The 21,698-nt window shown below is 37.0% G+C and overlaps 1 long non-coding RNA gene and 1 other non-coding gene across 2 annotated transcripts; both read left to right on the forward strand.

Annotated features, from left to right (window-relative positions):
• Positions 1 to 4,257: 4,257 nt before the first annotated feature.
• On the forward strand, positions 4,258 to 4,421 carry LOC123613152 (U1 spliceosomal RNA). The gene has a single exon (XR_006720507.1). It is a non-coding gene; the product is annotated as a U1 spliceosomal RNA (small nuclear RNA).
• A 9,300-nt stretch (positions 4,422 to 13,721) lies between these two features.
• On the forward strand, positions 13,722 to 16,143 carry LOC141576219 (uncharacterized). The gene is made up of 3 exons (XR_012504510.1): positions 13,722 to 14,501; positions 15,116 to 15,139; positions 16,030 to 16,143. It is a non-coding gene; the product is annotated as an uncharacterized LOC141576219 (long non-coding RNA).
• Positions 16,144 to 21,698: the final 5,555 nt, after the last annotated feature.

A 21,698-nucleotide genomic window follows, 5' to 3' on the forward strand; every position in this document is an offset into this window, starting at 1 on the left:
CACACACATGATTTCATATAATCCTGTAATAATCCTTTTCTGCCCCTAGCCCAATATTGCCCCTCACTCATCCCCTCTCCCCACTGGTAATCACTACTTTGTTCCCCATATCTGAGTCTGCTTCTTTTTTGTTATATTCTCTAGTTTTTTGTATTTTTTAGATTCCACATATAAGTGGTAACACAGTATTTGTCTTTCCCTGACTTATTTCACTGAGCATAATGCCCTCTAGGTCCATCTATGTTGCCACAAATGGCAAAATTTCATTCTTTTTTATGGCTGAGTAATATTTCATTTTATTTTATATGTGTATATATATATATGTGTGTGTGTGTGTGTGTGTATATATATATCTCACCTCATCTTTCTTTTTTTATTAAAGTATAACCAGTTACAATGTGTCAATTTCCAGTGTACATAATAATGTCCCAGTCATGCATATATATGTATATACATATAATTGTTTTCATATTCTTTTTCATGCAAAGTTATTACAAGATATTGAATATAGTCCCTCTTCTTCTTTCTTTTAAAATTTTTTTTATTGAAGTATAGTTGATTTACAATGTTGTGTTAGTTTCTGGTGTACAGCATAGTGATTCAGTTATACATATATATATTCTTTTTCATATTCTTTTTCATTATAGGTTATTATAAGCTATTGAATATAGTTCCCTGTGCTATACAATAGGACTTTGTTCTTTTTTTTAACATTTTTTATTGATTTATATTCATTTTACAATGTTGTGTCAAATTCCAGTGCAGAGCACAATTTTTCAGTTATACATGAACATATATATATTCATTGTCACATTTTTTTCTCTGTGAGCTACCATAAGATCTTGTGTATATTTCCCTGTGCTATACAGTATAATCTTGTTTATCTATTCTACAATTTTGAAATCCCATCTATCTCTTCCCACCCTCCGCCCCCTTGGCAACCACAAGTTTGTATTCTATGTCTATGAGTCTATTTCTGTTTTGTATTTATGCTTTTTGTTTGTTTGTTTTTGTTTTTGTTTTTTAGATTCCACATGTGAGCAATCTCATATGGTATTTTTCTTTCTCTTTCTGGCTTACTTCACTTAGAATGACATTCTCCAGGAGCATCCATGTTGCTGCAAATGGCGTTATGTTGTCAGTTTTTAGGGCTGAATAGTATTCCATTGTATAAATATACCACCTCTTCTTTATCCAGTCATCTGTTGATGGACATTTAGGCTGTTTCCATGTCTTGGCTATTGTAAATAGTGCTGCTATGAACATTGGGGTGCAGGTGTCTTTTTGAAGTACGGTTCCTTCTGGATATAAGCTCAGGAGCGGGATTCCTGGGTCATATGGTAAGTGTATTCCTAGTCCTTTGAGGAATCTCCATACTGTTTTCCACAGTGGCTGCACCAAACTGCATCCCCGCCAGCAGTGCAGGAGGGTTCCACCTTCTCCACAACCTCTCCAGCATTTGTCATTTGTGGATTTTTGAACGATGGCCATTCTGACTGGTGTGAGGTGATACCTCATCATAGTTTTGATTTGCATTTCTCTGATAATTAGTGATATTGAGCATTTTTTTATGTGCCTTTTGATCATTTGTAAGTCTTCCTTGGAGAATTGCTTGTTTAGGTCTTTTGCTCATCTTTGGATTGGGTTGTTTGGTTGTTTCTTATTAAGTCATTTGAGCTGCTTATGTATTCTGGAGATCAAGCCTTTATCGGTTTCATTTGCAAAAATTTTCTCCCATTCCGTAGGTTGTCTTTTTTTTTTTACTTATGGTTTCTTTTGCTGTGCAGAAGAGTATGACTTTCTTCTTTATCTATTTTATATATAGTAGTTAGTATCGGCTAATCCCAAACTCCTAATTTATCTCTCCCTGCTTCTTTCCCCTTTGGTGGCCATAAATTTGTTTTCTATGTCTGTGAGTCTTTTTCGGTTTTGTAAATCAGTTCATTTGTGTCATTTTTTAGATTCCACATATAAGTGATATCATATGATATTTGTCTTTCTCTGTCTGACTTACTTCACTTAGTATGATAATCTCTAGGTCCATCCATGTTGCTACAAATGGCATTATTTCATTCTTTTTTATGGCTGAGTAGTATTCCATTGTGTGTTTTTGTGTGTGTGTGTGTGTGTGTATCACAATTTCTTTATCCAGTTATCTGTCAGTGGACATTTATGTTGCTTCCATGTCTTGGCTATTGTAAATAGTGCTACTGTGAACATTGGGGTGCATGTATCTTTTCAAATTAGAGTTTTCTCTGGATATATGCCCAGGAGTGGGATTGCTGGATCATATGTATACCACCTCTTCTTTATCCATTCATCCATTGATGGACACTTAGGTTGTTTCCATGCCTTGGCAATTGTAAATAATGCTGCTGTGAACATTGGGGTGAATGTATCTTTTCGAATTAGTGTTTTTAGTTTTTTGGGATATATATCCAGGAGTGGAATTGCAGGGTCATATGGTAGTGCTATTTTTAGTTCTCTGAGAAACCTCCATATGGTTATTCACAGTGGCTGCACCAATTTACATTCCCACCAGCAGTGTACAAGTGTTCCCTTTTCTCCACATGCTCACCAACATTTGTTACGTGTTCTTTTTGATATTAGCCATTATGACTGGTGTGAGGTGTTATCTCACTGTGATACTGGCACAAAAACAGACACATAGATCAATGAAACAGAATAGGGAACCCAAAAATAAACCCACACAGTTATGATCAATTAATCTGTGACAAAGGAAGCAAGAATATTCAATGGAGAAAGACAGTTTCTTCAATAAGTGGTGCTGGGAAAACTGGACAGTTACATGTAAAAGAATGAAATTAAAACATTGTCTAACACCATATACAAAAATTAATTCAAAATGGATTAAAGACCTAAATGTAAGACTGAATACTGTAAAACTCCTAGAGGAAAACATAGGCAGAACACTCTTTGACATAAATCACAGCAATGTTATTTTGGATCTGTCTCTGAAAGCAAACAAAAGCAAAACTAAACAAATGGGACCTGATTAAACTTAAAAGCTTTTGCACAGAATCAACAAAACAAAAAGACATCCTACTGAATTGGAGAAGATATTTGCAAATGATATGACTAATAAAGGGTTAATATCCAACATATATAAACTCAACTCATACAACTCAACATCAGAAAAACAAATAATCTGATTTAAAAATGGGCAGAAGAACTGAGTAGACATTTTTCCAAAGAGGAAATGGAGGTGGCCAACAGGCACATGAAAAGATGCTCAACATTGGTAACCATCAGGGAAATGTAAGTGAGGTGACTTTTAGAAAGCACCTAGGAATAGAGACTGATTGCCAAGGGAACCAACCTTGTGGTTGCAGGGTTGGAACTTTTAACCCCAGCCCTGTGACCTCCAAAGAGGGGAGAGGAACTGGAGGTTGAATTCAATAGCCAATGGCCAGTGATTTAATCAGCTGTGCCTATGTAACAAAGCCTCCATAAAAACCCAAAAGGATGGTATTCAGAGACAACTCTTCCTGGTTGGGGAGAGTGGACTGCTGAGAGAGCATGGAAGCTCTGCATCCTTTCCCCATACCTTGCCCTATGCATCTTCCATCTAACTGTTCCTGAATTATATCCTTTTGTAATAAACCAGTAATCTACTAAGTAAAATTTTCCTCTGAGTTCTGTGAGCCATGCTAGCAAGTAAATCAAAACCAAGGAGAGGGGGTTGTTGGAACTTCCAGTCTATAGCTGGCAGGTCAGAAGCACAGGTGACAACCTGGACTTTCGATTGGCATCTGAAGTTGAGTGGGAGAGCGGTCTTATGGAACTGAGCCCTTAACCTGTGGGATCCGATGCTATCTCTAGGTATATAGTGTCAGAATTAAGTTGAATTGTAGGACACCCAGCTAGTATCAGAGAACTGCTTGGTGTGGGGAAAAAAACATGTCAGAATTAGCACCAGGATTGTACTCAATATCAAACAACTAATAAGTGGTAGGGCTGGGATGTGAACCAAAAAAGTCTGACTCCTGAGCCCATCCTTGTAACACAGAGCAATATTGCCTTTATATACAAGAATGAAAAAGAGTATGATTCATGGGAAAAGTTATGTGATTCGAATAGAAAATTACATTGATTAAAACTTCCAGAATATATAAAGTTGCTAAGTGAAAAAATTAAATATATTGGCTTTAATTTTATCAGAATACATTTGGAAGGTATAATGGTATGCAGGGGAAAGATCCATGAGAAATAATACTTTAGAAAAGGTAGTTTGGGATACTTACCTGTCAGGGGAGATACCATGATCACGAAGGTGGTTTTCCCAGGGCGAGGCTTATCCATTGCCCTCTGGATATGCTGACCCTTGCGATTTCCCCAAGTGTGGGAAACTCGACTGCATAATTTTTGGTAGCGGGGGACTGCGTTCGCACTTTCCCCTATTAAAAAAAAGAAGAAGAAAAATGAAAGGTAGATTGGGAAGGAAATTTGTGTTTATTGAGCATCTACTCACTTAAAAATATTTAGATACAAACATACATACTTACATACATGTTTTATTTATACAATCCTCGTAACAAATATTTGTGGCAGGTGCTGCTGTTCTTATTTTATAGATGAGGAAACTGAGGCTCAGATTGAGGTCACCCCTCCACAAGACATTGACCTTCTTGGTAACAGTTTGTTGCCCACCTCAGTCTCAGGGGCTGGCAGCCTTACCCCCAACACAGGACAACCTGGAAATTAGGGATATATCACAAGGCCTGTATGAAGCCCAGAATTCTAAAGCCGTCATAAAACGTGGTCCCATATTACAGAGAAGGAGATCATGGTGATAACAGTGACCCCAAAAAAAGCCATTTTTGCTGTATCTCCAGTTTGTTTTTTAGAATCTGGCTGTGGTCCCAGTTACCCTGAAATGGCCCTTTCACCTAAGGCAGAAATCAAGTCAGGCTCCTTCATTTTCATAGCAGCATGTTAACTTTCTAACACAGCTGATAACTTCATTCAGCAAGTTTACATATTCCTTACAAAGTCCAGTTTTAAACTTGATAACTTTCTGTTCTTGCCTTAAGTACAATTTAGACAACTGATTATTAAAAAAACTCAGTCTAAGGGACATTAGTGATGTGTTACATTTAGTGATGTGTTACATTTCTTTTTTTCTTCCTCTTAGTACATGAATGTTTTCTACTAGTATAGACCCTAGACTCTCTGAGGTTTCAGGCTACAGTGGAAGGGGAATAAAATGTCTTCCTATCTTCTGTCTGGGTTGCCCTGCCTACTGAACCAAAGCATGGATGAGGAATTTTTTTAATCCACTATCATAAGCCATAGCATTATAAGAAATTTCTCCCAGATTTTGGCAATAGCATATCTGTTCATCTTTATTCTTAGCTGTTTTTAAGGTGTTATAATGTGTGAATATTCATTAGAATATTTTTTGTGAGACATTAGGAGGATCTACAATCAGAGGTACGTCTTTAAATCCCCCCAAAACTTTTTCTATTTTTTAAATTGTAAACCTAAATAAAGAAGGTTAGGGAATAAGGGCAAAATTGGCACCAGGAAAGACATCATGTCATATTATGATTTCCAAAATTTTGTCGTTTTTTTTTTTTTTGGTTACATTTCTCCTATTATGTGAAACAACTTGCCTATTTCTAGAGACTTCCAGGCCATCTAGAGCTATCTTATGTGGGCACGGCAGTCTTAATTAACAAATTATAGAACTGAAAATTTTCATTTACATTTCTTCAGCTCCTCTAACTCTGTTTTAAATAAGTTAGCACGTCGTGGCCTTGTAATATATAAACTCAGTTCTGTGACTAGCTACGTAATTTGTAGTGCCCAATGCAAAATGAAAGTACTAGACCTCTTGTTCGAAAATTTTTAACATTTTCAAGATGGCAACAGTAGAGCATTAAACCAAGCCCTTTGAAAAAGGGGGCTCTGTGTGGCTGTATGAGCCTCATACCCATGAAGCCAGCCCTGCTCATTTTCCTAGATTTATGTTTAATGCATTAAAATATTTTAATGTTGTATCCTTTCTTGGATTATTGTCATGCAAGAGCTTATATGACAAATGGCCAAAAGGAAGCTTCTTGCTGTATGAAAGGCATTAATTTGTACATTTAATTCCTTGAGAAAAAAAAAACCTAAAACTTTTTCTAGTATTTAATGTTAGGAAAAAATGTCTCTTTCCAAACAAATGCATACGCTTTGTTTCATTATCTCTTCCTTCATTTACAAGTACTTACTGAGTAGCCACTCTGCAAGCACTGCTCCAGACACTGGGATAGATCCATAAACAGGAGAACAGGGCAAAATCCTTGCCTTTGTGGAGTTTACAATCAGTGAGTGGAGTTATGATCAATTTCCCAAATTTTTCAGAGAAACTTTCAGTTCTGGAGACTGACAGTGTTTACAGCCTTTTCCTCCACTGTGTGTTACTACATTTTACACACTATATTAAAGAAGCAAATAAATATTTAAAATTTTGTTTTGGTACACAGTAGGGGCGAAATGGAGAAACCACATTCTAACATATAACCCTCCCGTACCTCATAGAACTTTTTAAATGCAAGAATAAACTTCTATATAATTTGTGTGGATTATTTAGATATGAAGGAAAAACATGTTTCCACATAACTCACTGACTGTAAATAATCAGGGTTTTGTGGGCAAGTTTTAGGCTTATCTCAGTCACCTTCTATCATGACCAGGCATCAGTGTTAGGTCTAGCCCCTGATTCAATTAAAAGGTGGGAAAGGAGCAAAAAGATCTAAATGAAACTTTTTTATTGAATGTAAACACTAAATGGCAAAAGTAGAAATATTCACAGCTAACACTGTTGAAATTTCAAAAGCCCATATTCAAACAAGTATACCTGAAATGCCTTGACCTGGCTACTGACCAAGATGGTATTTATTGGAAAAACAACAGTACATTTTACCAGGGGCTTTGAGTTTTTGAATCAGACATTTTGTCATTCTGTTTCTGAATCAGAATCTGTAAACTTCCCAAAAACCAGGTCCCAGAGGGATGAAGAGGCAGAGCACAGATGGTTTTTAGGGTAGTATAACTACTCTGTGTGATATAATGGTGGATGCATGTCATAATCCATTTGTCCAGATTCATAGAAGGTACATCCCCAAGCGGGAACCTTAATGTAAACTCTGGACTTTGGGTGATAATGATGTGTCAGTGTAGATTCATCAGTTATAACAAATGTAGCAGTGCAGTGCAAGATGTTGATAATAGAGGAGGCTGGGCATCTGCAGCGGCAAAAAGTATATGGAAAATCTCTTGTGCTCAGTACTGCTGTGAACTTAAATTGCTCTAAAAATAAAGTCTATTTTTTAAAAAGCCCACATAACCCTCTCAATCCATTATATCCTTAGCCCAAACACCACTCTCATCTTTAGTTGGACTTCCAATAAAATGCAGTTTGAGGCTTACTACCCACAGGTAGCAGGCCCAGCTCAACTCTTTGGAATTTAAAACATCTCTTAATGGCTTAAAATAGCTCAAAAGATAAAGGAAACAGTGAATCAGTAGAGAATGACAAGAAAATGAATAGCTGGTGAGTGTTCCCTCTTTCAGACAATATAAAAGTACAAATTATTGAAATTGCTCCTTAAATTACCACGTCTACCATAAAACCCTTAAGAGTGGGCACAAGTGGGAATTGGGAGAGTTTTTCAAAACTGGGCTTCGTTGGGTTAGTTTGTCTTAGCTTGGGCTGCCATTACAAACCATGGACTGGGTGTTTTAAACAACAGACATTATTTTTCTCACAGTTCTGGAGATTGGGGAGTCCAAGGTCAAGGTGTTGGCAAGGTAGGTTTCATTCTGAGATCTCTTCTCTTCACTTGTAGGTGGCAGCTGTCTCACTGTGTGCTCACATGACCTCTTCTTTGTGTGCTTGCTGAGAAAGTACAAGCTCTCTAGTGTTTCTTCTTGTAAGGGCACTAATCCCATCATGAGGGCCCCACCCTCATGACTTCATCTAAACCTAATTACCTCTCAAAGACCCCAGATATAAGTATCATTACACTAGGGGTAAGGATTCCAGTGTATGAATTTGGGGGTGAGACACTTCAGCCCGTAGCAGTGTTGTTCAAAGTCTGATCTCAACGCTACACATAGAAGATAAAGAAGGGAACTTTGTTTATAAAGTGCTTATTCTATTCTGGCTTTAGGTTAAGGGCTTCAGTGTACTATTTCATTTAAAAGAACAAACCACATTGGGAGGCATAGAGAGGTGAAATCTCTTTCTCCAAGTCACAAAACTAGTAAACATTGCAAAAACAGTAAACTATCCCATTTGGCCCCAGAGCTATAGTCTTTTTGCTAACCATTAGGGCTTTTCTTAGATTTCAGTATTTACTGTTTACCTTATTTCTTTAGGCCCAAAGAAAACAGGCTCACACCTCCAAGGTCACATGAAACCAATCTGAATCAGGAAGTCAATGATTTTATTTCACAGAGGGAGCTGTAGTTGGTCAAGGAGCATACATTTGTGTTTGCTCTTTAATCCATGAATGAGTTCAAGAAATTGATTTTTTAATTGCTTAGTTAACATGAAGTCAGAGTGAAGGGATTAGGATGCTCTGCAAAGGTATCTCAATACTAGCTGTTTAGCATTCTTATTCTGTTGATCATGTGATTTCTCACGTTCTTCACATTAATATCATCTACCTTAGGGAAGTAAGAACTATATCAATCTAAATTATTGCATACAGCCAATTATAGTAGCAAAAAGAAAGAAGAAAAAGGAAAAGAAGCTCAATAACTGCTTATAGCCGGGCCACATCATTTGATATATTGTCAAATAATTTGCTACTGAACCAGAACCTATAAATGTTCTTCCTTGGGTTTGGAACCAGTGGATGCAGCCTCCAGAATTCTTACCTCTCTCCCATATTGATCCAGTACTCAGCACTTCATTGCGGCCCCCTTCTCCCATGTTGTAGTGGTACAAAGGTTGACAATTATTTTCTGTAAAGGGCCAGATAGTAAATACTTTCAACTTGGCAGGCTCTATTGATCTCTGTTGCATAAGAAAGATGTTCTCTCTTGGCCATGTGAAGATACAGCAAGAAGGTAGCTGTCTGCAAACTAGGAAGAGGGTTCTCACCAGATGCCAAATCTGCTGGCAACTTCATCTTGGACTGGACTTCCTAGCCTCCAGATATGTGAGAAAGAAATATTCATTGTTTAAGCCACCTAGTCTGTGGTATTTTTGTTATAGCAGCTCAACTGACTAAGACAACTACTGATACATGCAGCAATATGAATGGATGTCAAAAATATGCTAAGTGTAAGAAGCCAGATGCAAAAAAAAAAAGAGTACATACCAACCATGATCCCTCTACATGAAATTCTAAATGGATAAAAATTAACCTATGGAAATAGAAATCAGAAAATAGCCGTTGCTTCTTAGTAGGGTGTGGGAATAGACTGAGAAAGGGCATGAGGGTTCTTTCTGGGGTGATGGAAATATTACGGTTCTTGATATGCATTTGCCTAAACTTACTGAACAGTATACTTAAGATCTGAATGTTTCATTGTACATAAATTTTACCTCAGTATAAAAATATTAAAAATAATGTAATTACTTGATATTTTAAAAATCCCAAGATGACTGCTAGAGTTCCGACCATCACGTCTGCATTCCAGGTAGTGAAAATGAAGACAGATGGAAAGGTAAAAGGACAAAGAACACATGCCTGCTGTCTGATCATTCTTAAGGAGACTTAAAGTCGCATCAAGATCTTGCACTTAATGCTCATTGGACAATCCTAGTTAGAAGAGAAGTGAGAAAATTGACACATGCACTGTTTGGCCAAGCACATTCCAGACAGAATAAAATCTGTATTTATAGTAACAAAAACAGGGAGAAAGGGTATTGTCTATCCATTGGTAGGTTCAGCCACAGTGCAAAAAAAGTGTGTATGCACACACACAGTTTCTTACACAATCGGGATTCATGGGTCGTCACTGAATCCCATTTTATCTGAATTCTGTATTAAAAACTGCTGGTCTAGGAAGTTTGAGCAACTAGTTATTATTAAACACAGTTAATATGAACTGTGTGGATGGCAAATTCACATGCAGCAGGCATTCAAGAGATAGGAATAGGCCATGCTCACCCACCTGGAATAAATTTTGTTGCCTGTGTCTCCCAAAGGCTGCAATCCATTAAATGACTTGTTCTTAATCGAGCAGTATTGAATTCTTCTGCCATCTTAAATGTACAATATGTGAGTGTAGGAAGACAGGCCACTTCACTTAAGTGTACATTATACTTATACACTTACTTTGATGACATTAGTTGCAGGTGTCTCTACTTCAATTAATTACATATTGATGAAATGTAATTTAAACTCAGTACAAAAGTAAAGTATTTAAATGATAGTCTCTTCAATATAATTATTCCACATAAGTTGGAGTGCTGACAAAATGTTGTCCTTTATTTTTTAAATAATAGCTTCAAGTATGTTTAAGATTAGATAACACAGAAACTGTCAACAAGATATGACAAATATGAAATGAAAATAATGAGATTAAAGCTTTATATCATGATCTAATTTTTCCTCCATAGATGCACAGACTATTTTTCCTTACAAAATCATGTCATAGACATCCATTGCCCTGCATAGCATTTTTTCAGCCTGATTTGAAGAACAAGAGAAACTAGTTTTAAAAAAGCCACATAAAGACTATATTTTTGCTGACCAGTAAATTAGATGTTGATCTGTAAAAATACACTGACTTCCTTCTATTGTAATAGCAAAATGAAAATGAAAATGATCTGATTCAACAGAGGAAATACACAACTTATTCTATACGCTGTATTTGAAGACTGCCTTAAATGGCTTTATTTTTCTTATAAATTGACCTCTTAACCTGAGTAGATATTGAAAAATAAATGCCTGTGTCCTTTCCCTATGCCCAGAATGTGGGGAAAGAAATGTCATTTTATCTTTAAGTCATTGACTGACAAGGCACCACACTGCTAAATTAACATTTCATGTCCAATGACAATAAACATAGTTCTATTTCTAGAGCACCTAGTCAGTGGTGGAGCCTTTACATACAACATTTATGTGGTCGGCTGAATAATGGCTCCCTCAGGTCCTAATCCCTGGAACGTGTGAATGCTACTTTTATGGCAAAGGTGACATTGCAGATTTGATTAAATTTAGGATCCTGAGATGGGGAGATTATCCTGGATTATCTGGATGGGTCCAATGAATTCCAGAGTCCTTGTGAGAAGGCAGTGTGAAGATTTAATCAGAGAGAGCTTTGAAGATTCTATGCTGTGGGCTTCAAAAATGGAGAAAGAATCCATGAACCAGAGAAAGCGATGAATTCTGGCACATGTCTAGAAGCTGAAAGAGGCAAGGAACAGGTTCTCCCCTCAAACCTCCAGAAAGAACCAAGCCTGCCAGCCCTCTGACCTTAGCCCAGAAAATACAATTTTGGACTTCTGGCTTCCAAAACTGTAAGATAATAAATTTGTGTTGTTTTAAGCCACTACATTTATGGTAATTTATTACAACAATAGGATACTAATACAATTTCTAATTTCAAAACTACTCTGGAAAGATTATTACTAAACACACATACACACTTATCAAATGAAGAAAACAAGACCCAAAGACTGGTTAAAAAAAAATAACTAGGCAAATGTACATAGCTAGAGAGCAGCAGAGAGAAGCATGGCGTCCAGGTGTGGCTGGAAGCCCACAGACCTTTCTTCTCAATCATACTGGCTTATCTGAACCATCAAGGCACATTTCACTATGTCTTTTCCCAAAAGTTTTTTTCCCTCTGTTCAAAAATAAAAGGAAGCAAATCAGTGTCCCACGTTACATGCATTTCAAAGGGAAAGTATTTGTTCTAAACCAGGAGGTTCAAATGTTTGCGAGGCACTGGTCTGTTTCCATAAGGGGGCTTTTATACTCCAAATTAAACTCCTGTGTCTGTATAGCTATGAGGAATATAGTTATAAAACAGCTATCAAGAATGGATTCTGCATGAAAAGTTCATGGAGATGGATTATAAACCTTAGAGTTTCCCCCCAATGAAGTCATTGCTCATTTGTGATGGAATCCAGCCTCTGCCTGAAGGTTTAGTAATTCGATGAAACTTCTATGTAATGAACATGTGATGTACTCCTCATCTAGGCTGATAAGAAAGAATTCCCCTTTTGCTAGCTAAATTGAAATTCTAAAGGAATTTTCTAGAAACCCATCATTTGGGGTTGTATTCTGTAATATTTGAGAAGTCCTGAGTTAAAAGATGGCTTCATATAAGCCAGAAAGAAAGAAAAATGTCATATGATATCACATATATGTGGACTGTAAAGAAAAGCACACAAATGAACTTTAAAACAAAAACTCACAGACATAGAGAACAAACTTATGGTTTCCAGGGGGGAAGAGGGTGGGAAGGGATAAATTGGGAGTTCAAAAATTGCACCTCTTGGAGAGTGATGGAAATGTTAGCTATCTTGATTGTGGTGGTGGTTTCATTGGTGTATACATCTATCAAAATTCATCAAATTGTGCATCTGAAATATGTGTAGTTTACTGTACAGGAACCACATCACAATAAAGGTATTTAAAAAATAAAAATGGCTTCATAAATGTTAAAAGCATAGAATGAAGCAAATAATGAAAAAGAAAAATGTTTTATTTCACCGTGATAATCGTATCTGCCTAATATGTATTGCAGTAGCGGGCGGTGAGGGGGGTGATTATTTCAAAATCCCGGGAAGGGTCTAGATTCTGTGGGAGATGACCAGATGTTGTGATTTGATCTTTATTCAATTGAAATGTTCTAACTTTCTGCACCAGAAAGATTTTGAGAATTTCAGTGGATGTGTTTCAATGAGCTATTGAAACATCAGCAGAGTGGATAGTTTTAAATGGTTGCAGAGAGCGTATTTAGATATAAGACTGGTAAAATAGTGACATCTTGTGGTAAGAATGAGCAACAAAACCTCTAAAGTTAGGAAAAGTTAAGGCAGGAAAGGCAAGTAAACTGAGGGGGAGAGAGACAAAAATAAACAACAAACCTTATTAAATCTTCTTTTAAAAATATTAAAATGAATATATGTATTTATATGCATGACTGGAACATTGTGTTGTACACCAGAAAGTTTTTTTAATGAGTAAAAGGAAAAAAATCTTTCTTCTTGAGAATACAATGAACTTTTTTCATTTTGACTTTTTGGCTGTGAGAAAAAAATTCTGGGTTTCTGCCTTATAACTGTATTTCTCATACCAATAGGGACAAAAGAGTTTAAATTAGACAATTAAAAACTCCTTGGGGAAATAGACCAGGATACTGCAAAGATTTCCTTCTTTAAATTCATTGTTTAAAACAAAAATATTTTACATTTTAAAATTTATGTAGCATGAAAAACTCTGATTTGTTTCTTTTCAACTTTAAATAAAAATAGAGGGAATGAGTGTTTCCCTTTAGTGCCCGTAGTGGATGCTCTTGGCAATTTCACCCGTGTTCCTTATGCTAATATCAGCAGTCCCCTGCAGCTTGCGTGGACAGCTATACAGTACATCCCTTCTCTCTGCCCAAGATGTATTTCTTTTTTTAATATATTTTTATTGAAGTATAGTCAGTTTACAATGTTATGTCAATTTCTGGTGTACAGCACAATACTTCAGTCATATAAGAACATACATAAATTCGTTTTCATATTCTTTTTCACCATAAGTTACAAGGTATTGAATATAGTTCCCTGTGCTATACAGTATAAACTTATTGTTTATCTGTTTTATGTATAGTAGTTAGTATCTGCAAATCTTGAACTCCCAATTTATCCCTTCCCATCCCCTTCCCCCCCCCGTAACCATAACTTTGTTTTCTATGTCTGTGAGTCTGTTTTTGTTTTGTAAATAAGTTTGTTGTGTTTATACAATGGAATACTACTGGGCCATAAAAAAGAATAAAATAATGCCATTTGCAGCAACATGAATGGACCTGGAGAATGTCATTCTAAGTGAAGTAAACGAGAAAGAGAAAGAAAAATACCATATGATATCACTTATATGTGGAATCTAAAAAAATAAATAAAAACAAACAAACTGAAATTCACTTCTGGCTGCAGAAATGAGTCCTGCCTACAGGCTCAAATGCCTGGAAGTTAACACCCTTGTAAGTTATTTTCAATCAAGAGGGCAGGGAACAAAGGAATAAATACCTGGGCTTTCTGAACCATCAGTGGCACAATTCTGACTTGTGTTCTACACGGTTTCTCAGGGGGTCCCAGCAGGACCGAACTCTGGTTTCCCACAGCAATAATTTGCTCATGATTGTACCTTTTCTTTCTTTTCCTAACTTCCTCACAATGCCTCCGGGGGTCACCATCCAATAAACGACATGCATCCAAATCATTGCCTCAGGGACAGCTTTCGGAGGAATCCAGACGAAAACAGTGATCTACCCATGCTGCGTACACATGTCCGTGTGTTTCAAAGGGGAAAAAAGTGAGTCCTAAGCAATTTTACTTGTTTAATTAGCAGAACACCAAAATGAAAAAAAAACAGACATAAGTCTAGCTACATTTTGGTTTTACTGCAACCATAAAGCCTTTCACAGCTGCTTGCAGGGCTGCTGCCCTTCCCCTGCCAGCTTTTTTTTTTTTTTCATAAATTTCTACTTTTTTTGGTGGGAGGGTGGGGAAGGTAATTAGGTTTATTTGTTTCTATTTTTTTAACGCACATACTGGGGATTGAACCCAGGACCTGGTGCACGCTAGGCACACACTCTGCCACTGGGTGAGCTGTACCCTCCGCCGGTGCCAACTTTCTCTCTGTGCGAGTGGAAGTTCAACACAGGGGTACTGCCTCAGTAAGGAAGGAGGGCACCTCTACTCCAGGGATTTAGTTTCCACTCTAAATCCCTGCAAGAAAACTTGAAGTGGGTGCTAAAAGCTGGCTGAACCAATTGACGTACTAATTGGTTGGGAAATAATATATTCAGGTATACTCGAAGACTCAAGAAGTAGAAATACATTTTACAAAATATATTTATTCATTAGGAATTGTCTTCTGTTCTTTTTAACAACCAATTTAATCAAGTGTTTTTCTTCACTTTCAAGGGCATGTGAGGGGCAGAGAGACCAGTGAGTATCTCAATATTTTACACAAAACAGGTTCCCCTCCAGGACGTGATATATAAGAAGAGGGGGTGGGTTGCAGCTAGTCACTGCTTTGACCATCAATCACACATAAATTTCAACCCCTGGCTACAACTTTGCATCAAGAGTCAATTTATTCTGACCTGATGGCAATGGAGGGGCCAAAAAAAAAAGCTGTTTTATATTGGCGTGTTGAAAATTACAAAATAAATCTCAAATGTACTCACCTGAACTCTTGGTCACAAACAAGTCAAACTTACTAACTACAGCATGTGACTAATAGCACTTTATACACCAAGTGATGTTGGTAAAGTCATGTTTTTATTTCCCTTTAAAAGAAAACTATTTCAAGTATTATTCATCTCCCCAAGTAGTAAATTTATGAAGTTTAACAGTCATTAAAGTAAAGAAAATGTGTTTATCTTCCCCAAGTTTCAAAATAAATGCCCTTTTTTGTAAACCACCATATTTCCATATCTAATCCCTAGCTTGAAATCCATGCATGTCCCCCACTTCTTTGCATTTCTGAGTCTCAAAGTATCATTGTATCTTTAAGTGCAATAATATTAATAGTGAAACATTCTGCCTAGTATTTTGCATATACTATTTTTTTAATGCCTATAGTACTGTGATGTTATTATAATTATGTACCTTTTATGGATGAGAATACTGAGTCTTTAGGGATTTTGCCCAAATTCTGAGCTGTCTGACTGAAAACTCAAGTTTTCGTCCATGTTATCAGCCATCTATTGCTGCATAATAAGCAATCATAGTATCTCAATGGCAAACAACTCTGTAACACTATTTCTCACATGTCTGTGCATTAGCTGGACTAGCTCAGCTGATCTTATTTGGGCATATTTGGGTTTAACTAGATGACTCCAAGCTGCAAGTTGGATGCAGGTCTGCTCCAGGCGTCTCTCAATCTCCTTGGATCAACAGGCTCGCTGGACCAGGGACTTCTCATGATGGTAACAGAGGTGCAAAGGGTAAGTAGAACACAGGGGGCCTCATGGGGCCTAAACTCAGAACTGGTACAATGTTGTTTCCACCCACATCCCACTGACCAAAGTAAGTCATGTGGCCAGGCTCCGAGTTAAGGAGCACGGAAGTATATCCCTCTTTCAATAAAAGGACACGCAAAGTTATGTGGCAAAGAGTGTGGATCCAGGAAAGGGTGAAAAATAGGAAACAAGGATTCAGCATATCCCACTCACCGTGTCAGTCGGCTCCCGTTGCGTTATAATCTTTCAAAAATTAATTTGAGATGTATGTGTTTGTAGTGAAGCAAGGCATGAGCTATCATTCTGATACACTCGGTACTGAAAGAATATCAAATGTGTTTGATTAAACAAGACAGGTGATCTATCTCTAAGTTCTGAAAAGCTGAAGTCTAGCATCACTGGCAGGGCCCATCATAGGCAAAATCATGAAGCAGGCATATTTGCCTTTGACACTCCTTAATCTCACCTCTCATTATCCCCACTGTCATGGCTCTGTCTTATCTATTTCTTCAGTCTCCATCACAAAATGTTCCATCCCTGTAGCCCACTCTCTCCCTCAACCCTACCTGCTGCATTTCAAGGCTTAGCTATCTGATAACTAACACCCTGAAACAGTGACCGCTGAATAAGTTTTTACTAAACACATCTACATTTTAAACTGGGGATTCCTGGGCACAGAGTGTGTGAGCTTAAATAGCAGTTGCTGAAAAATCCCTTTTTGGAAATAAAACTCTTTGATCTTCAAATAAACTTAATTTAAAACCCAAATTATGAAAAAAATGATAGTGGTACTATTATCCTATTATTAGTCAAATGACATTAATATAATTATTAATAGTCAACAATTATTAGTTCATGTGGAGGGCAGGAAAGAGCCTTGCTCTCTTCCCTTGTTCACTTGTTTCAACTTGTTCTCTCGGTCCCACTTGTTCTCTCGGTCTCTCCCTCATATCACCTTGGTGATCTCTGAAGATCTTCCACAAAATCTTCAGGTACTGAAGAACAGTTTGAAAACCCATGACGTGAACTCTTACGTTAGGAATGTCTGGGATAGCCTCTCATCTTCAAATTACACTGAGTCTCCCACAACCTCTGTCAAAGCATAAAGCTGTGTTGGTCCCAGGGCCTCTGTGTTGTGATCTGAGATGGATGTGAAATTTTCTTTCCCTTTAGTCTGGTACAGTGCCTGAATATCTACAATTGAAGGCACCACTGCTGTGGTCTAGGGCATTTTCTCATCCAGGAGCCCTTTTAAAAATGTGAAATCTCTTTAGATAAGTAATCCATCAGCCCATTAATACCTTAGCTTTACTAGGGTTGGGGGAGAGTGGCCTATAAACAGTGCATGCAGGTGGGGTAAGAGCTGCTAGACTTAGATGTCCAAGGGGCATGGTGCAGGGGGTAAGAAGAAGCTCTGAAAAAAGTGAGCAGGGAAAAAAAGGAGATGGAAGTGGAAAGATGAGGTGAATTCAAACCAGAGTCAAGCCTTGTCTGAGTAACACTTTTTCACAAAGTGAGCTCCAGCAAGCCATATGGAGATAATTTTTTCTGAACAAAGGGCCCTTAGTAAGTTCACTTATACCTCTCCTTCTGTGGAGAAAACCAAGTAGGTGAACTTCCTTTGGATTCTACTCTTATTGTGGCATTTGCTAAAATTTTGATTGATCCAGAGCTCAAAACGTCCATTTCAAACAATATATTTTTGGAATGAATTGCCCAAGGAAGAATAGCCTCAAAATTATTTATTTCATATTTTTCATAGATGCTGGAAAGGAAAAATAGGACAAAATGGGCATAGCAGGGTCTGATAGTTGTGTTACATGTTCTAAAGTCTGTCATACAGTAAATGATCAATTATGCTTCATCAAGAGTAAAAAGATGCAGAACTCGTTGAATTGCTATAGGATAACTTATTCTTTGGACTAGGAATATTCTACCAAGTAACAAGTGGTTGCTGAAAAGGTACAGATTCATAAAACATAAAAAGAATTTAATGTTTCCTGAAAATTCCTCAGGACTTTACTGGGAGCTTTCAGTGTATTTATTTAACTCAATTTAACAAATTTAATTATTGCCTATTTTATGCCAGAGAACATGCTAGGTACTGGAAAGGCAAAGATAATTAGGACATTCTCTTTGCCCTCAACGTGCTCAAATCTAAGTGAGGAAGACAAAGATATAAATGCTTATATTATAGTGTAGTAAATGCTACGTTAGAAATATAAAGAGAGTGGTATGGGAGCAAGCAGGGAAGGAATGATCTAGTTTCTGGCTGTCAGTGGGAGGGAAAAGGGCAGGTCAGAGGAGGTTCTGTAGCTAAGGTGAGCCTTGAAAAACCATTGGAGACTTAAAGCTGGAGAAAGGCAGGATTAGATCAGCTTTCTTGAAAAAACACTCAGGCAGGGACAAATTAGTTGAGGTTCTTAAAATTAATCGGTCAACAGCTATTTATTTTAAAAGACCAAATGTGGAGTTTGTGGACAGAGGACGGATTTCTTCCAGGTGACCTCAGGAGACAGAAATAATGAAAGTTCAGTACTCAAACAAGAGGTATATAAAAAACAACCACTTGTTCACATAGATGAGAAAACTAAAATTTCCCAGTTGCTAAGATGCATCATGATAGTTGTCAGGCTGACAAGTATTCTCTCTAATCAAGAATTCCTTTCTCAGGACTAGTGAAGTAGCTGCTAGGGACAAAACATGAGTCTTCTCATAGGGAGACTCATTGTTTTTTTAACTGGTTATTTTATTTTTATTGAAGTATAGTTGATTTACAATGTTTCAGCAAAGTGATTCAAGTATACACACACACACACACACACACACACACACACACACACACATACACATATATATTCTTTTTCAGATTCTTTTCCATCATAGGTTATTACAAGGTATTGAATATAGTTCTCTGTACTGTATGGTAGGTCCTTGTTGTTTATCTGCTTTATTTATATGTATCTGTTATGTGTATCTGTTAATCCCAAATCCCTAATTTATCCCTCCCTTGACTTTCCCTTTTGGCAACAGTAAGTTTGTTTTTTTATGGGGAAACTCATTCTTAACTGAAACGGAATTTCTGTATTATTCTTCATGGAAAAAAAATTGCTTATTTGAAATAGCTGCCCTCCTGGCATGGATAAGAGAAATTTCAATTTGCATCAGGCTTACATGTCTTCACAACATGATAAATTTCTGAGAATTACTTTATCACATGTGGACTATGCAAAACACTGTAAAACAGGCAGAAAATAAAATGTTAGTGCTCCATCATCAGTGCTGCATATCATGTAGTGAATAAAGATAACAGTGGGCGTGGGGATGTCACCCTGTCAATTAAGAACCCACTACTGAGTGCCAGCGCCCAGAACTCTACCTGACATAGAGTAGCATTCAGAGAGTATTTGATGGATAAATGAATGAAGAAACAGGAAAAGTAGATATTTAAAAAAAAATGACTTTCTTATTATACTCTCTGAAATGGCAAGAAATATTAATGACCTCCCTCATATAGTTATAATAAAAAAGCATAATAATTTACCTGTCATATTCTCTAGGTTTTTTTCCCCCCATTTTCATTTTCTGCAGTTCAGAGTACTATTCAATTCCATCAGAAGTGAGAATATGTTTCAGTTCTTAAAAGAGCCTATGAGTTGGTCCCTTCGTAGAGAAAAATATTTTTATGAATAAATAAATATGGAATTAGATTGATATACTTAGAATAAAATAAAGTGGGAAAAAGACCTGGGAAATTATGACAGATCATGGTACAAGTTAGTGGTCATTAATACGACCACTGTTAAGTAGTGGGACATAATCCCATCCACAGAAAGAGAGCTGAATTCCAAAATCCACCAGAAATAAAATTAAAATGTGACCCAATATGTCAAAACTCAGTGAACACTTTTATGACCCATCAGTTGTATCATTGCAAGTCATTCAAGAGAAGATTTTGATGAACATCAGTTTCTACATCAGGAAAAATAAATGAGCCTCCATTTCTTTCCTTCTCTTTATTCTCACCTTCAAGTTGTTAAGGTCTTTGAGAAGAATAAAAGATGACACTTCAATAGCTCACAAATCAGATTTAACTGTTCCCATGTCAGTTTGAGTTTAGAAAAGATTACTTTCACCTAACAGCCCTCTCAGATACAGTACTACAGTGGGGTACTATGTCACCTCCAGAAATGATTTATACTATACCTATCTAAATTTTAAAATATTAGAGAACTCTGCCTTCTATCTATCTCCATGCTTTAAAAACAGCTCCCAACAGTGCCTTAATAGCACAAAGAACAAAGAAAGACATTTTCCTATTCCTTAACTACCTACAATCCTAAATTAAGTTAGAATTTAGAAAGAGGTTCAAAACAGAGGTCAAAATGAACACACATACAACGATTCTGATTTTCCAGTCACCCTAAGCAAAATAATCCAAACCTAATATTTAATTACTTTTCATTTAAAAAAGCATAATCTAAATGTAAGAGGCCCTTGTGAGGATTACAAATATAAATAACCCCTTTCCTCAGAGAACTGCCATTTTGGCAGGGACAGTAAGAGATGTACACAAATAATATAAATGTAGAGAATAATAACTGTCTTAGAAAGTTGTCAGAATTGCCAGCAATGCTCAGGGAAAGAAGGGGTAAATTCAGAACTAACTGGGAATGGGAATATAAAGGCATTCTAGTGAAAGAAGATGGAATAAACATAGGACCAGGGGTCTTCAAGAAGAGGCAAAGAGTCCAGTTCCCCTAGGAGTGAAGAGAGAGCAGTGGGAGAAGGTCTAAAAAGCTAAGTATAGAACAAATAATGGGTGACCTTGAGTGTTAGGGCTAAGAATTTGGATTTTATAAGATAATGAGAACACTTCAAAGTGGGGAAATTACATGATATCAGTTACATTTAATTTGGAAGTGATGTGAGGCTACAATAAAGGAGAGAGAGACTTCAGATGGATACTAACAAGATGGCTATGATAATAGCCCAGTAATGAAATTTCAGACCAGGGCACTAACAAGGGGAATGGAAAGGAGGGTCCAAATTTAAAATATATAAAGAAACATAACAACTTTCAGTTTCCAGTTCTGCATGTAAGGACCTTGAAAGTCATCCTAACAACAAATGAAAAGCTAAACAGACTAAAATATTAACTATTCTTGGAATAATAAGAGAGAGGAGGACACAGGTCAAACCACTGCCCCCAAGATTGAAGAGACTGACAAGTGAATTCAGGGAGTCACACTTATTGAAGCAGAGATTCACAAGTGGAAACTGCCCTGAAAACTGGTGCCAGGATAGGAAAACCTGAACTGAAATTGATGAACTGATGGAAGCTCAGGGTGGGCAACTCTGAGAGTTAAAAACTCTAGAGGAACCCAATCATAAGGAGGCCACCACAATTGTAAGATTTACCTTCAGGAGCTAGACCAGGTTCACACAGTAAATATTCGAGAAAAATTACTCACACCCTGCTTCTGCTTCTGGCAGAGGGAAGGGAAAAGGAACCATTTTGAAATATGCCAGAGCACTTG

This window comes from Camelus bactrianus, chromosome X (assembly GCF_048773025.1).
Source record: "Camelus bactrianus isolate YW-2024 breed Bactrian camel chromosome X, ASM4877302v1, whole genome shotgun sequence".
Classification (NCBI taxonomy): Eukaryota; Metazoa; Chordata; class Mammalia; order Artiodactyla; family Camelidae; genus Camelus; species Camelus bactrianus.